Source organism: Vidua chalybeata, chromosome Z (assembly GCF_026979565.1).
Source record: "Vidua chalybeata isolate OUT-0048 chromosome Z, bVidCha1 merged haplotype, whole genome shotgun sequence".
Classification (NCBI taxonomy): Eukaryota; Metazoa; Chordata; class Aves; order Passeriformes; family Viduidae; genus Vidua; species Vidua chalybeata.
Genome location: NC_071570.1, coordinates 62,185,093 through 62,198,560, shown reverse-complemented (window position 1 = coordinate 62,198,560; position 13,468 = coordinate 62,185,093). Strand labels below are relative to the sequence as shown.

General features: G+C 36.7%; 1 long non-coding RNA gene across 2 annotated transcripts; it reads left to right on the top strand.

The window, feature by feature from the left end:
• Window positions 1-61: 61 nt before the first annotated feature.
• LOC128782487 (uncharacterized) lies at window positions 62-4,757 on the top strand. Of its 2 annotated transcripts, XR_008428808.1 has the most exons (4): window positions 62-227; window positions 2,711-2,776; window positions 2,860-2,968; window positions 4,571-4,757. It is a non-coding gene; the product is annotated as an uncharacterized LOC128782487 (long non-coding RNA). The 2 variants fall into 2 exon arrangements; XR_008428809.1 differs by lacking the exon at window positions 2,711-2,776.
• The last annotated feature ends 8,711 nt before the right edge of the window (window positions 4,758-13,468 follow it).

The following is a 13,468-nucleotide window of genomic DNA, read 5'->3' as shown; positions in this document are numbered from 1 at the left end:
AGACTGCCAATGATTGACCGGCGCTGCGGGGCTGGAGGCCTGGGGGAAAGGCAGTGCTCCTCGCTGCCTGCCTGCATCCCTGCCTGCCTGCATCCCTGCCTCCCTCTCTCCCTGCCTCCCTGCCTCCCTCCCTCCCTCCCTCCCTCCCTGCCTGCCTCCCTCCCTGCCTGCCTCCCTCCCTGCCTGCCTCCCTGCCTTCTTTCCTGCCTTCATGTGGCAGTTGTTTCGTAAGTACAGCCTTGGCCTGGATTCACTGCTTATATTTACAGTCTGTGTATCACAGTGTATGCTGTTACTTCAACATTTTATTCAGCAAAATAGAAATAGAGGTACAAATTAAAGCACCAAATGTGAAGTATAGCTGGAAGGTTTCAACAGAAATAACAGCAGGGCTACTTAATCTTTACAGCATTTGAGTTGGTGACATTGCAATTGACAAGGTTTCTGCTTTGAGCATTTAATTTTGTAATTTAAAGTACAATTCAATACAACATAAAAGGAGGGAATGTCCACACATGAATCTAAAAATTTAAAGTGGTATGAACTGTATTACATCATATTTTTCGTTTGAATATATTAGATGCATACCTGCTCCATGCATGTAAAAATAGTGGTACTCAGGCAATAATATATTTTGAAGATGTCTGAAAATTAACTAATATTTCATAACACATTTTTTTTAGTTGACAGAATGTGATAAATTTTTAAATTCATGTCAATTTCATTACTTATACTGAAATTCAGAAACTGATCTAGGCATATGAGTACAATTCCAAAATAATTCAGAAATAACTGAAAAATCTATTTGGTTGAGGAATCTTTGTCCCGTATATTATGATATTCAGCTTCACACATTAGATTATACCCCACAGAAGGAGATATTAAATTAGTTAAGCCAAATATGTGAATTAAGAGGTCAAAATTTTTGAGTGAACCATGACCTTTTTATTGTTATCCGTTTCTCTTCAGAATACAATTTGTCACATTAACTTTTGATTAGTTGCACATGTTGTGGAAAAATATTATTCTCAAGCAACATCATAATCCCCACCTCCTTGTTAAAGACAATATTATTACTACATGTGGTTTCATTTATGAACTCTGATGATGTAGAACCTGCTATAAAACCAAAATGCCTGGACAGTCTTGAAAGGTTTGTGTGCCTTCTATTATGAATAGAGAGAGAGATGATTTACTGTAAATAACAAGGCAATAACTTCATGGCAATAATGAAAGAAGAGAATGAGGTATTATTCCTAGCCTTCTACACCTCATGGTGTCTCCAGTGAGATCTAATCTCCCTGTCTGACCAGATCTATTGTAATATCACTTTAAAAAATCAGAATAATTGGAGTTAATCTTTGATGAAGCTAGTATATAATAAAATCCAAATTACAGAGGGGCTATTTAGTGAAGATTCAACTGACCTACCAGCAGTATGAACTTCATAGGTGGAGATGTCCTGGCTGTCTTACTCTGTTGCTCCTATGTAACAGAGTATCTGGACAGTGCCTGCGCCGGAGCTATAGGGGATAAATTAATGTGCCAGAGGTGAATTAACTATCAACTGGCTACAGCTACTTTGTGTCCGCTGCTCTGTCTGTGGGAGTTTGTTATCCAAAAATCCACCACCTCTCTGATATGGGAAGTAGGTATGGTCATGTTCAGTTTGATCCTAAAAGGGATACTTAGAAATACATGGCAACTTGTAAAACAATATTGCTTTAAAGTATTGAATGAAAATGCTTGGGACTGTTTACCTTAGACAGGGGATGTATGAGAAGAGACACTATGCAAACATACAATGCAATACATGCTCTGGAGCACACAGATCCATGTATTTCTGCTCTGTCGTCAGTGTTAGAGGACACTTAATAACACCAAAAGGTGGAAATGAAAGAATTAAAAAAATTCTTTCACACGAGATATATAAAAACTTTGTAACTATATTACAGGGGCTATTGGAGGACAGGAAAGTAATAGGATTAAAAAAGGATTAGACATTTTTATCCATATCTGGAAGAGTAAGGGCTATAATTTAAGATACAAAGCATTTTGGAAGGGCTATTAAGCCTTGCATTCAAGCCTTATACTGTCCTCTATTAATAAACATATTTCTGCACAGACTTTTGCAGGCAGAGATGCCTGGGTCTGATGGTACCCTGATGACACTAGAAATGAAACAGCTTCTTCCACTTCAAGCCAGTTAGAACATCATGGAACTGAGCAAGGGAAATTGAACAGAGCTGCTAGCTTACAAAAAAAGTGCAAAATATAGAGATCTGACACTTTGGACCACCTGAGAGTGGTACCAAGACCCTGGGTCTGAATTGCTTTTGTAATGGTGATGTTCCTGAATGCTAGTGTTCCTCTTTCCAGTTACATCTTTTCACAGACATCATTTCCATGACATTTGGCTTTAGCATCTCTACAATGTAGTGTAAAACAGGGCTATCCCAAAATTTAAGAAAACACTCAAAAGGCAAATTCTGCTGCATTATATTTACTTTTCTTTCTGATAGCTAGAAAATTTGTTCATGCCCCTTTTTCATGCTGCTGCAAAGGAAAACAGCTGCTACAGAAAACACTACATTTTCAAAACTTGGCTTAAATTTCTCAAAAATAAAATGTTTAGTTGCTTCTGTAATTTATTCTCACTGGGGTTTTCCCAGAGTATTTTATAGACAACAAGAATTTTTTCTCTCTCCAGATTGTTATAGCAACTTGCCTGACAGAAAGGAGGAAATACAGTCACACAGACATGAAAATTAGTAATGTATAACTTGTTTTCTAGGTTTGATACCCTTTCCATCTCACTATTCTTACTGTATAGAGGATGGACACTCTTTTTCTCTTTAGGTGGTAAAGATTCTTTGCACAATCTGCATCTCATCACTGGAACTCAACACAGGAAATGACTGACCTGGGACCAGGCTGAACCATGCTTTTTCCTGCAATCCTGTTATAGGTGTGAATGTAGAAGGAACAAACATACTGTGATGTTCAGTTGTTGGCTTAGGAGTCTAAGCAAGACAACTGATTTTCAAAGGATACAAGTGTTTCACCATGCTCTTTGACATATCCATATATTTTCTCTAAAGCACCTATAAAATACCTCTTAATTATATTTTCAAAAGCAATTGGAAAAATTGGGATCTTATCTTCCCTAATCATCTCTATCAATATTAAAAAGTCATGAAATTGTAAAGGTTGGAAAAGACCTTTCAGATCTTCCAGTCTAGCCATAAGCTTTAGGCTTCTACACTGTCTTGGTTCCTTTGCAAGAGGACCTGACCTGTGTGCTTCATACTGTCATTAGAATGTTATCAACTCCCCATTTAAGTTAACTTTGACATACTCAAGCAAACAAAAGTAATTTTACTTTTCGGATATTACCCTGGCCTTAGATCTACTGCACTATGTTAACAGCACATGGCATTGTACTGTTAACTGATCACATTGTTTCTTCATAATTTCTGTATTGCAGAATTAGATAATTTCATTTGATTCTTATAGATATAATACATGCATGATGATAAAAGTGATATTTAAGAATTATATCACAACTAGGCATTGGGGTAGATAAGGCTTTTAATATGGATGCCTTATATACAAAGGAAGTAATAAAACATAAGGGCTTCTTCAGTGAATACTGTTTTTGTAGATGATAAACCAGAGTCACAATAATAAATAAGTGTGATATATGCAATTTTTCAGTCTATAATGCATTCAGATCAAGCTTCCAGCTTTAACCTGTCAGGGTTAGGATAGTCCAATGGTTAAAATACTAAAGTATTCCTTGGATTCTGTTCCTGCAATTGTTTCAATTTCTGTGATTAAACTGGGGCAAATATTTTAACTCTTCAGTGTTTAATTTCTCCATCTAGAAGATAAGAGTAGTAAAACCTTTTTACTTCACAATGCTGAAGTAAATATAATATATATTATATAAATGTCTGTGTATGATTTGAACAACATAGTAACTGGGAACAAACAAGATACAGGAGACATATTTACTCAAATCTGCAGTAGCCTTGGCAAAAGCCATGATAGGGAAACAGTCAGCAAGGTCTGAATAACTCAACACAGAAATAACCCAGAAAAAAAAGAGACCATGATAGCAGAAGAAAACAAGGGATTTTCTCCCTGCAAACTAGATAGTATTTAAATGCAATTCAAGAGAACATCAGAGCTGCATTAGTACAAATTTGGGTAGTGTTGACCTACTGGTGGATCATCTGTGCCACGTGGAGGATCTCAATCATCAGAGCTACCAAAGAGGAAACCTTTCATAACTGTTTTTATATGGGCACATTTGGCACATATGTTCAGGCAGTACCTCCGGTGTGGATGTGATGAAATACCTTGCTTGTATTCAGACTGCTGTTCACAGCATATTCAGAGCGTGTTCACAGTAAATGTCCTCAGTTTTCTTTCAGTTACCAGACCAGACTTACTTATATTCACGGGTACTGATTAGGACAGATTAGAATGTCTTGATGCTTTATTGATTATAACACAAATATAAGAAATAGTGGTCTAATTTCAAGTTTTACTGTGGCCTCTGCAGCTTGGTGAAAACAAAGAGGTGTTTAGAAGACCATGGAAGAGATTTGTACCACATATGTAAATATCCCACCTGGACATAAATAACAGTTTCCACTGTGCATTTGGCCACAGAATAAAGCTTTATGGCAAAGCCCACAGTTTCCATCTACCTACTTCTTTCATATAAGTGTATAACTACCGGAGGTGCCTGTGCAGGTAAGGTGCTTGCAGAGCAGTAAATACTGTCAAAAAACTGTTAAGACTAAGGGAAGCCTTCGTGACAACTACCTTGTGGGGGGTCTGAGCTTCTTTTTTCTCCAAGTGTACTGCCAGAATTCATAGGAAATTCTTGAAAATAGCAATAGGCAATCTTTTGATATATAGGGAGGGAGTTCCAGTTTACAAGTGAAAAAGGACAGAAAAAACCAGAAAACCTTCAGTTTGGTTACAAAGCCCCTGTTCCCCTCTTCTGAGTACTTATTGCTTCCTCAGAGATTAGTGCTTTTCTTCCTACTGATGCTGAAAGCAGGTAAGACTTCTTGGTGCAGACTCTGAAACTCACTCTGCTGGTGAACTAACCCATGGATTTTACTTTACACAAGATTATAACAAATTGCCTGATTTTTACACACCTCTGGCCAAGTACCACCTCAGTGACCCCAATACAAGTCCCAAATATTACCCTTTATGTTGATGAATACGGCATAGAATTTGCAAAGCCATTTCAGGGTGGCAACATAGCAGTAAACTGAGTTAGCTACTCTAACACCATATTTGAAAATGAACTTGTTTTCTATTGATACCTGTGTTTCTGTTGCCTTCTATAGCATGTCATAAGTAACAGAAATGTTTCTATACTGTCTTTAATAAACATTCAATAAGCAGGTCTTGCACATTATAGCTTCAGTTATGTAAACTTAAATCTGTCATCAGCCAAAACTATTATATCAAATTATTGCATAATATTAAAATCTTTTCCTGATAATTTAAATTTACTTATTTCTTCTCATATTAAATGCAAGCAAGAGTTGTTGCAGTTTTGTGGTTGTAAGACTGTGTGCAGGTCAGTATTGGGAAAGGTTACAAGAACCTGGTGTTTTAATGAGACTGGCAGATATGTATTCCTCTGATTGTGTGTGATAGAAATAATGCACATCCAAGGTACATCTATGTCAGATGCAAATGGATCATATTAAAACAAAGACACTGCTTTTCAAATGTGAAAGGATTTACTTCCCAATTTTGCACTGATCAAAACTTCTATGAGAGTAAGACAGGGGATCTGAACAAAAGAAACCCACATAAATGTAAATCTAGCAGAGAGAATATGTAAAAAAAAAGACCCTTAGTTGAGTACAGTTTTCCAAAATAGGTTAAAGGATCAGGTCACCTAGTTCCTCAGGACAGCTTCTAAAATCCACTGTCAGTAAATGTCTTGATGGAAGCTTCTTAAAAAAGGGGAACCCTAACTAATCAATCCCTCTGGAAAAGTACATAAAAGTCACAGAAACAGTTTAAAAAATAGTAATAGAAGAATAGGTTATTTACAAGTCAGTCTTTGACCAAAGGCCAAATCTCCATCTGCTGATGTGGAGTGGCAGTTCTTTAAACCTTAGGCTAACATGTAAACTCTGAAGCTTTAAATAATTTTCCTTTGAAATGGGGAGTTTAAAACCCTTAGTAAAGCATGCACATGCAGCCTTCACACTGAAATCTAAATCAGTATTGCTTGGTCTGCAAAGAATTTTGTATTGCACACTGGGGTGTAACATACACTAAAGGCTCTATGTGATTCACCTTACCTCCCTACATAACCTTGCATTTTTTAAATCTTTTCATTTAGCAAGAACAGAAAGATGACTTGTAAAGATAACAGGGAAAAAAGACAGAATCTATAAAATGGCATTTTTTTGCTTTAGGAGTAAACACAGGATGGCTAAATCTGATTGTTTATCTCCAATTTTATAGCAGCTTTGCCATCGGCCTGTTTACAGATCTTCTCTCCTGTCATTGGCATGAATCAAAAAGTCTCCATTAGAACGAGCATATGTCCCAGTAACAAGTTCTAGGGGTTCCCAGTGCACGTAATGTCTCAGCCCCTGTAAATGAGACTAAATGGCAAAAATGACTGATGCAAACCGTGAAAAGTAAAATATTAAATATAAACATGGAGAATAGGATGGGCAGTTTACTATACAGACATCTATTATCCTTTTCCAGCTTAGGGTTCATGTTCTTTCAGAAAACCCTGTTGATGTACAATTCTGTTTGAATATACATGTATAGTTTTATATATGGTCTTCTTTGCATATGAATATGGTCTCTTCTTTGCATTCCAGAGCAAATTTATTTGGCAACTAATGGACTGCTAATACAAAGGTCCCTTCCAGTCCAGTAATTATCAAGTAAAAAAATAATAGGACTTTATTTTTCAATTGATGGGAAATATCCAGATAGATCACCTTTTATCACTAGAAGAATATGTTATCACCTTAGAGGTGATAGGTTGTTCCTCATCTTCACTTCAAGTATAAACTGCAGGTTTACTCAGCCTATAGCTCTTCTTAGATCAGATCACAAAGCTGACAAGAGAAGGGACAGTTATTGTCCAGTTGCAACTGCACCCAGTGCTGCTGAGCTGTGCTGTGTTAGAACAACTTCATGCTGATTGTGCAACAGCGGCAAATAAATAAGTGAAGCCAGACCTAATATCACCATCCTGCATTTAACCCTGTTTCCAATTACAGAACTCACCACATGAGCTCAGCTCATGTACAGTGCAATATTATAGAAGCTTTGCGTGTGTGATGCATGTGGGTGGGTGAATACCAGAAATTCAGTCCAGGTTATTTTGATTTCAGTCCAGGTTATTTTGCCTATGGCATCCTTTGCTAATGGTGCAGAAGCTGTCCTACTGTTGGCAGCACCAGAGTTGGGAATACTCCCTGTGCCCAGTATTGCTGCATAAAAAATTAAGGATTGAATAAAAAAAAAAAAAGTCAGGAAAGGGGCTTTATACCTCTTGGCATTCCCTCCAATGGGTGACAAATTAGTTTAAAAAGAAGAGCCATGAGAAAAAAGATCAAAACCAGCGACAGGCTGCAACTGACTGGAATTCAGCAAGGCTCAGGGGTAAGAATGAGATAGCTGTAAACTACCTTTGCTGCTCTCTTAATTTAGTGCTGATCTTGTTCCAGTTTAAATTGGAGAATCCTGGCGGCTGCTCTGAGTTATAGGGTTTGCCAGCATTCTCAGGAGGTTTTCTTCTTTCTGCTGTTTGTGAAGTGAAAGCCACGCAAGGAAAGTACCTTGTGTCAATCACAGGCTGGGATTTCTTTGATGCTGGCATTTACTGAAAATTCTATACTGTTTCAATATTTCACAGCTAACTTGTGACAGTGGCCATAGCAATTAAATTAAAGCACATAAAGTGTTTTCTTTAGATGTACTTTATCAATCCCAGTCCATCTATACATCTCTTAACAATTTTGCCATTGAAATGCCAAAGACATGATTAAATAAAGGTGTCTGGCAAAACTCTTTATGCTGATGAATTTGATCCTGAGGACTCTATTTCTATTCAGAACAAATGCTAAGCAATTAATTCTTAGCCATAACTTATGCCACTTGCAATTAAAACAGGGTCTTGCACAAGAATTTTTGAGAATAGCAAAATGCAATGTCTAGCAAAGTGTTACCACATTATGCTACTTTTGATCCAATAAAAATAGGAACTATATAAGTGAAATGGATGAAGAAGGGAAAGAATAGCAGATATGAAGGTAAAGGTTGGTCATCACATTCTTCTGTTGACCTCTGTCTAATTTTTTTCTGATAACTTACAGTCTGCCTACTCATTGCCCTGCAACACATAGAGTGCTACTTTGATTATCATTGGTACATGCAGATGAAATACAGCTTTCCCTTTGCTTATTTAATCCTTTGCCTTGTTTTAGCAATGAAATCAGTTCATTATCCAGTTTCAGGATTATTCTCTAATTCAAAAAATCAGTGAAGCATACGGAAGGGTCCTAAAACCTCTGTGGTTTTTGGTGTGTTCAAAAGGCAGGGATTTTGGTGTGGCTTAAATATGTGGTTCAGTGTGTTTCAATATCAAGGATATTTGTCAGGAGACTGACAGGATCCATATGTTATAGATTTGATGCTGCAGTTTGAGTAGTTATACATCAGCATATCCTCTATCAGCTTTCAGTTGTAGCTTCTCGACTTCCAACAGCAAGGAAGATGTGTTGTCTGGTTGTTGGCATAAAAATTGAATTAGAGGATTTATCTTTGATGCTACTTGTAATTCCCACATCTAAAATTTTGGGCCTTTTTTAAAAATTAAAGATATGGATTTTGTAAAATCATAGGAAACATTGGTTTTTAATTATTTCACAGGATTGTTTGTGAAAGCAGGATGATATGGGAATCACTTCTTTATTTGTGTGGTTGTTTTCTTTTAGAGATGAAAAAAAGTGCACTTAATTCATCAAACTCTTGTGAAAGGCTCTAAGAGAGTCAGTCTTCTGGATTTTCTGCTTGAGTTTATTATAGAAATAATTATCCTCTACGCTTATATAGCACCATGTATGTGAGGAAGTAAAAAAATGAAAAGAAAAGCAGATTCTTGAGATTTTGACAGAAGAAACCATAGGAATTCTCAAGGGATTCTGAGAGTTGCTGAGCAGGGATAGAAAATAAAAAGAGTGAGAAGATATTTTTTCAGGTTCTGCATCTTAGCGAAAAGAGGAGTTCTCTGGGGGCCTTCTCTGAAACTTGTCGCAAAACTGAGATCTAGCCATCCTAGGCTAATGACAGTCATCAATGGAAGTTGATTTTCTTTCAACTGGCAGGTTGAAGAAATAGCTAAAAGCAAGAGTGGAAAGATATCTTATTTTTTATTTTCAGATTTTTGGTTTGCTCTTACCCGATGATGATAATTTTGCAGAAAGTATCCAATTGATGCTATATAAGAGAGTTTGCAAGGGTGAGCAATCTGTTATGATTATGATAGGTCCAGGCAAATCTATGAGACTGAACAAAGAAATGATAGTTTTTAGGATTCCCACTTACATGGTAAGGAAATTTATGGTTTCTTGGATATTCTACCTCTCTTTTGATGCCATTACAAACACAATTTCTATATTGACATAAGAAAAATTTTCCCTTTCCTAAAATTTCTAAGTATAATTTCAGTTAATTTCTAAGTATAATTTCAGTCATACCTCAGCTTTTACAGTAAAAATAATTCAAACAACAGACATTGGAAAATTCCATTTTCATTGGAAAATGCAATTGGAAATTGCATTATTTCAAAACAATTCAGTTTGTGTATGCTACAACGGGTTTCAGATTTTTTAAACATAGTGACTGCTATCACAAGTATAACAAATTTAATTTCCTCACTTAACCATCACTCAAAAAATTTACCATTCCTAGCAGTATTCTATTTTAACTCCACTCATTTTTAACAGTTTTCACAATGCAGAAGAGTTTGATAAACAAGTAAAATGAGCAATTTAAATCTGAACATTATTCTGAAGCACCTGGTTGTAAAGTAATATTCATGTACAAATGTGTATTTAATTTAAAAATATTGTCACATTTAGTGACACATTTAGTGTCATATAATAATCAAATTAACAACCTAAGTTTGGTTTATGAGACAATTAAAAAAAAAGAAGTTAAAAGGAACTATTCCAGCTATTCCACAACTGGCTGTATATAATACAAAACATATGGTGCCTTAAAAGCATCAAAAAACCTTCACCTGCAAAATACATACTGCTTGATTTTTCCACGGTTAGCACTGCCCCAACTGATGAAGAGCTAAATCAAGATGTGAAATCAGACTGTAGGTTTGGGTTGAGAGCTTTCCAAAAATGAGAAATTTTGTGTTTGAGACATCAGCATCCTTATCCAGTATCACTAAGGAGGACTTTGATCTGTCCAGTCTACCTGATGTGGTGTGAATTCTCTCCAGTACACCACTTCTGGGGATAAACACTGAGTTCTGAAGTAGTTATTTTTGACATGCTTTGATGAATTACCCCTCCTTTTTTTCGTTTGTGCACAAGTATGTGAGACTTGAGTAAGAACCTCAAGGATATTACTTTATTAGGCATGTGCACCTTTACCTTCTACAACACTGGAAGAAAGCAGGCATGCAGACCTCCAGTGAGAAGTAATGCACGCTTGCCTCAAAAACCTAAATGTCCATAATTTCTTCACTGTCTTTTTTTCATTTTTGCCATTTTAGCAAGCTGCCCCTCTTAATTCCTTTATTTCTTTTCCTAATACCAAACTCAACCATCAGCAAGAGAAAATTATCCAGTCAGTCAAGGGAATTGGCTTTCGGCTCCACTGAAATGCCTAACCTTCTCACCCATTTCTGCTGGGCTTTTTTGGCCTCTGAAGGTGTGAGCTGTCATGGGATGGAAAGGCTGACATGATCGTAGGCTTTACTGATGGTCTGTTGGAGAGAACCAAGCAAATTTTCACACATACTACATCATGTTGATATGTGTAAGAAATAGAGGGTCATTTACCTCTCCACCACTGTTGCCTCTTCCAGTTTCTTTGCTCCTGGTCCTGTCCTTTGATGGGTTCAGATCCTCAGCCTGCTTGCATGTGTGTCTCTGTTTCTTTCCGTGTTTAACTTCATTGCATGATGGCATTTTCCTAGGGCTGTGAAGAAGGACATCAATGTTGATGTTGGTCACTACCACACTACCAAAAAAAGCAGATCTCAGCATTCCTGTCCTTTTGCTCCATATATAAATGAACTAATGTTTTGAGAACTGCCATAGCAAAATGGGTTTTGCTGATATCTGACATTTATCTTAATGCAAATGATGACCTGTTTAGTATGGAAACCCAAATGAAATTTTGAGGTGCCTGAGTACCTGTGACTCCAAATAGCAATAGGAGATAGTAATTAACAACAGTACAACAAAACTCATCCCTTTTATACCCTTTTTTTCCTATTCCTTAGAGCACTGTAGGTGCATGGGTTTAACGATCAAAATGTCAGCAGCACACTGCTCTTACCTGGCCATGATTTGGCTGTGAAAAGTCAGGACAAAGTACAGCCCTGACATGATCAGCTTAATGAGTCATAGGAGTTGAGGAGAACTTTCTGACACTGATATGCTGGAGAGAGGGACAAGTGTGGTGAGGAAATACTGAGACAATAGCATGCTGGATTATGCAATAGTATGCTATGATTTAGGGGTGATAAACACAAGTGTTCCATTTCTATGCAAATGAGGTTGAAACATGGTCAACACTGAGCTTCAAAAAAGCATTGAATTGTTTTAAGGGCAGGCAGTGCCTCTTTTCTGTGTGCAGATACCCTGGCTCTGAGCATGAGCTCTTCATCTCACATCAGGCAGACACTTCCTGGGTGTTATTAATTCCCACGGATTCTTTTGGGTCTCCTATTTTACAGTCTGCATGTCTCTTTCACCTCACCACATGTAGTGTTTCAAAACCTGGTGTCTCAGAACTGGAAGTGTTATGTCAATATTATTTCACCAGCACTTCAGCATCATTACTGGAACCCATTTCATAGGCTTGGGTGTTTCTGGAATTAATATGTACCATGCAGAAGTTATATAAAGCATTCAGGTCTGCAATCTGAACAGCAAGAAGCACAGAAGACCTTCAGATACACACATCTCAAAGGAAGCAGGAAAGTAATTTTCCAGTGTCATCTAGCAAATGTTCACCTTAGTGTTGTACTAGGGTCTTAAAGCTACATGACCTGAGGTCTTTTCCAGTGTCATCTAGCAAATGTTCACCTTAGTGTTGTACTAGGGTCTTAAAGCTACATGACCTGAGGTCTTCTTTCTAGTGACATGTTGCTCCAAAAGCAACAAAATCAGTAGTTTTCATCCTGTTCTCCAGATCACAGGAAGACTTATGGTTTGTCTCCCAGAGTTAGGAGAGAGATGTCAAATTTTCTGAAACTGACATTGGTTTTACAAAGCTAAACATACCCAAAATACTTGTGCAAACTCCAAACCACATAGAGGTACTCTTTCCTGCAGTTATAATCAACTGTTTAAGGCATGTTTAGAAGAGTGTTATTTTTCCTCCCATCACAGACATAAGAGATAGCAAGTGCATTTTGCAAGACCTGAACCGTTTCTACTGTGCATTCATAAACATGAGACACCTTTGAAAGAAATACTGCCTACTAGCAAGAGCCAACAAGAAAAAGGCATTTCTCAGGCATCAGACCAAAGAGAAGAAAAATATAACAGATTCCCTTTCAAAACTTGTCTGGAAACAAACAAATTTTTTTTTAATATGAATAAATATCTACTGAACCCAAAGTTGAAATGTAATTTTTAGATACCCTGAATAAAAGAAAAAGATCAGCTAAAAATTGATTTAAAAAAAAGAAAGAAAATTATACTAAAATATCTTTCAAAAGCTATATGAGTCCCTGACAAAAAGAACTGAATTAGTTAAAATTAATAATCTAATAAATAATACAGTGATGGTACCCCAAGGTTATCTGTTTAGCAGATTTCTATTGTATATTATCATTCTTCTCCCTATACCTCAGCAAATCTTTCTCAATGTTTTAAGCAATTTCTTTCAGCTGATAAGTGACTTCCCATTTTTCTATAGCCCAGTATTTCCTCATATTTCTGCCTTAACTTTTTAGTGCAACAGTCTGGAGTTAGAACAGCACATTGGAAATGTACAGGTTCCTTTCTAATTTTTAGAACTTTTTTCTAAAAAACAAAATTGAGATAATTTCAGGTCAGCAACAGTGAGTCTTTGAATGGCAAATTCAACAGCCAGATCTGTAAAAATGATGCACTTGACAAGAAAATCCATATATTGTTATTTTAAATGTATATATATTTAATAGTAACAACAACAACAACAACAACATATGTAT